Source organism: Alligator sinensis, unplaced genomic scaffold, assembly GCF_000455745.1.
Source record: "Alligator sinensis unplaced genomic scaffold, ASM45574v1 scaffold47_1, whole genome shotgun sequence".
NCBI classification, from domain to species: domain Eukaryota; kingdom Metazoa; phylum Chordata; order Crocodylia; family Alligatoridae; genus Alligator; species Alligator sinensis.
The window spans coordinates 353,592-357,682 of record NW_005842629.1 but is presented as its reverse complement, the minus strand read 5'-3'; the positions used below and the strand labels follow the sequence as shown (position 1 = coordinate 357,682).

The 4,091-nt window shown below is 48.8% G+C and overlaps 1 protein-coding gene across 1 annotated transcript in view; it reads left to right on the top strand.

Moving 5' to 3' along the window:
• Positions 1-4,091, top strand: part of CUNH14orf132 (chromosome unknown C14orf132 homolog) — a 169,334-nt gene that overhangs the window by 99,146 nt on the left and 66,097 nt on the right. The window lies entirely within an intron of this gene.

Genomic DNA, 4,091 nt, shown 5'->3' with positions numbered 1-4,091 from the left:
CTTGACCAATCTCATTTCCTTTTACAACCAGGTGACCTATCACCTGGACAAGGGGGAAGAGATTGATGTCATATATCTTGACTTTAAAAAAGCCTTCGGTCTGGTATCCCATGATCACCTCTTGACAAAACTGGCTAACTGTGGCCTCGACCTCACCATGATCCGCTGGCTGGGGAATTGGCTCCGTGGCAGGACCCAGAGGGTGGTGGTTGACGGAAGTCAATCATCGTGGCGCACGGTGACCAGTGGGGTCCCTCAAGGCTCTGTCCTAGGGCCTATACTATTTAACATCTTCATCAATGATGTAGACATCAGTGTTAGAAGCGGGCTGGCCAAGTTCGCCAACAACACCAAACTCTGGGGTAAAGCATCCACACCTGAGGACAGGAGGGTGATCCAGGCAGATCTTGACAGGCTCATGAAATGGGTGGATGAGAACCTGATGGTGTTTAACACCGAAAAATGGAAGGTTCTCCACCTTGGGAGGAAAAACCTGCAGCATGCTTATAGGGGAGGAAAAACCTGCAGCACGCTTACAGGCTTGGCAGTGCTACGCTGGTTAGCACTACAAATGAAAGGAACTTGGGGGTCACGATTGACCACAAGATGAACATGAGCCTTCAATGCAATGCTGTGGCTAGTAAAGTGAGCAAAACGCTGGCTTGCATTCATAGATGTTTCTCAAGCAAATCCCGGGACATCATTCTCCTGTTGTACTTGGCCTTGGTGAGGCCGCAGCTGGAGTACTGTGTCCAGTTTTGGGCTCCACAATTCAAAAAGGATGTGGAGAAGCTTGAGAGAGTGCAGAGGAGAGCCACATGCATGATCAGCGGTCAGGAAAACAGACCTTATGATGAGAGACTGATAGCCATGGGACTCTTCAGCCTGGAAAAGTACAGTCTCAGGGGTGATCTGGTGGCTGCCTATAAGTTTATCAGGGGTGTTCACCAGGATCTGTGGGAATGTCTGTTCATCAGAGCGCCCTGAGGGATGACAAGATTGAATGGTCACAAACTCCTCCATGACTGTTTCAGGCTGGACATAAGGTAGAACTTCTTTACTGTCCGAGCCCCCAAGGTTTGGAACAGACTGCCGCTGGAGGTGGTTCAAGCACCCACTTTCAATGCCTTCAAGACACATTTGGATGTTTATCTTGCTGGGATCCTATGACCCCTGCTGACTTCCTGCCCCTGGGCCAGGGGGCTGGACTCGATGATTCTTTGGGGTCCCTTTCAGCCCGAATGTCTATGAAAGTATGCTATTTAAATGTTCTACTTTGTTATCCTAATGATTCTGTGATGCACCTATAGCTTTTGTTGTGGACCATCATCATGTTGTGGAAGAGATGTCCACACAAAGTTTAACTGATGATTTCATACTGTGACTGCTTTGAAGTTACCTTTGGCTTGTATACATATTAGGGCTGTGCAAGGCTTTGGTCCCTGATTCGATTCAGCCTGATTCGGTGGCTGAATCTCCCAATCCGAATCGAATCAGGAGACCCTTTAACCACTCCGAATCGAATCAGAGCCTTCCAAATCGATTCGGAGAGATTTGGAAAGATTCAGCAATTTGGACATAGACACAGCTTTAAATGTTTTTTCTACATGCCTCTAGGTAGCAGGCAGCTCATGAATGCTGCGATGCTGGGGTGCATGAAGTGCCCCACAGAAAAGGGGAGGGCTCCCCAGCACGCTTGGCAGCAGACCCGGAAGTGGACCAGAAGCACTTCCAGTCCCTTCCCGGGTGCTCCAGGGAGTGCACTGGGGGTCCTGTCTGCTTGGTGACTGGTGCCTCCAGGGTTCTCCTGCAGCCAGATGCTGAGCTAGAAGGGCGCGGGGGGCGCATGCTCCCTGGAGGACCCAGAAGTGGATCAGAAGTACTTCCAGTCCACTTCCGGGTTTGCCGCCGAGCATGTGGGGCCCCCCTTCCCTCCCCCCCCCATGCTCCTGTGGGACGCTCCGTTCTCCCCAGTATCACAGTGTTCACAAGCTGCGCCTGGTATCTTGAGGTATGTAGAAAAAACATTTAAAGCCGTGTCTATGTCCGAATCGCTGATTCTCTGAATCAGCATCGAATCTTCAGATTCAGATTCGGCTGAATCAAATCAGGGAGAGTGATCCAAATCAATGAATCAAATCACTATCCCCAATTTGGGCTGAATCCGTATTGAACAGGACCTGGTTTGCATACCCCTAATACATATGTCAAAAACCTTTTAAACCTTGTAAGACTCTGGAAGAATCCACTAAAGAAATTGGAGGAATTCTAATATTCAGGGAACCTAATTTAAAATCTTGAACTGGGAGTCTCAATTAGCTCTTATTTGTTTTAGTTAACAGGACTCTTGGCACACCCAAGGATTTTGGCAGGCACACAAAGTCATTCAAGTAATGATTGATTTTTGCCATCGAATTGTTTTCCACTGTCACCTGCTAAAAAATTGAAAAATTATATTGAAAAAATTAACATAAAATTGCCTGGTGCAAAGGTGTAACTGTAGTGATTGCTTTTTAAATCAAGGGAGAAAAATTATTCTTGAGCCACTTCTGTTATTAGCATACTCTTTCTTTATTACTGCATCACAGTAGCACCTGGTCAGGCTCCTAAGGTGTTCATCTCTGTAGACATACAAAGCAATAAAAACATGGCCCCAGCATCAGGGCTTACACAGTCTTGAAGATTTTATGATAAGTAAAGGAAACAGATTTGTAGCGAGGGAGTAGTGAGGTAACAGTAGTGCAAGCTCAACACCGCAAGTTGTAGTTATGTCATTCTGTCTGCCTAGCAGTACTCAATAGGCATGGGGGTTTTAGGCACCCTAGCAGAGATGAGTCTCTACATGGAATAAGAAAATGTGTAAAAAGTGACTGTTCCAATTTGGAAAGAAACAGCATGAGGAAAAGCGTTGGAAAGAATAACCACCTATTGAGTGGTAAAGTTAGTACAGTTGAAGGGCAGTGGTAACTGTAGACATCATGACATAAGCCAGTCAGTGAAAATTATATTAAAAAGGTATGTGAATGGCAAACTTAAGGTACTTGCTCTTCACTTCTTTAATTGCTCAGGTCTTTGTTTCAGTGGGAGGTGTGCAGTACTTAACACTTAGAGAGAGGCTGTGTTGCGGGACAAGCAGCTGATAAGCATCTAACAAAGAGGTAGAGCTGGTCAGAAAAAATAGAATTAAATTCCATTGCAGTCCAAACAGCTTGTGAAAGCAAGCTGGTTGTGCTGGACTTCTGTTTCAGAGCAGAAATAGACCAAAAATATGCTTGTGGCATTAAATGTCACACTTAGAAATTTGCGGGAGAGGGGCTGTCAGGGACCTGTTCACCAGTACCCTGCTGCTGATGTTGGTGTACAAGGTGACAAAGGCTGCAGGGACGCCCATCTTTTTCAGCGTCTACAGTAATGGGATACCCGGTCGTAGGCCTTGTCCAAGTCGAGGTTCAGCATGGCGACGTTCTGTCCCCTCTCCCGTTGGCACTGCCGTGCATCTCACAGCTGTATCAGGGCATCGTGGATCTGTCGCCGCAGCACTGTGCACGCCCGGTCCTCATGGATCACCACACCTATAACAGACATAAAACACTGGGCCAAGACTTTGATCATTAGTTTGTACTCAAGGTCCAGGAGTGTAATTGGGTGCCCGGTTCGCAAGTCCCACCTCTCCCCTGTCTTGCAAAGAAGGTACTGAGCACAGAACAGCTCCATCCCCTTCCCAGCCCACCCACCCCCCCTTCAGGTAGCCGAAGGCTGCTATTAAATCCCCTCTGTCTTCTCCTTCCCGGACAAAATAAGCCCAGCTCCCTCAGCCTGTCCTCAGGAGTCGTGCCCCTCAGCCCCCTTCGCCACTGTCATTGCCCTCCTATTTGTCCGCATCCTTCCTGGAGCGGGTGGTCCAAAACTGGACGCAGGACTCCAGATGTGGCCTCCCCGCAGCTGGATCGAGGGGAAGAATCGCACCCCTCCACGTGCGGGCCGCCCGCCGCCCTCTCTCCCGTCTCAGCGCTTCAGCCCAGGGCTGTGATCCGCGTCCGGCACCAAGCCCCAGCCCCAGCCCCAGCCCCAGCCCCAGCCCAACCCAGCGC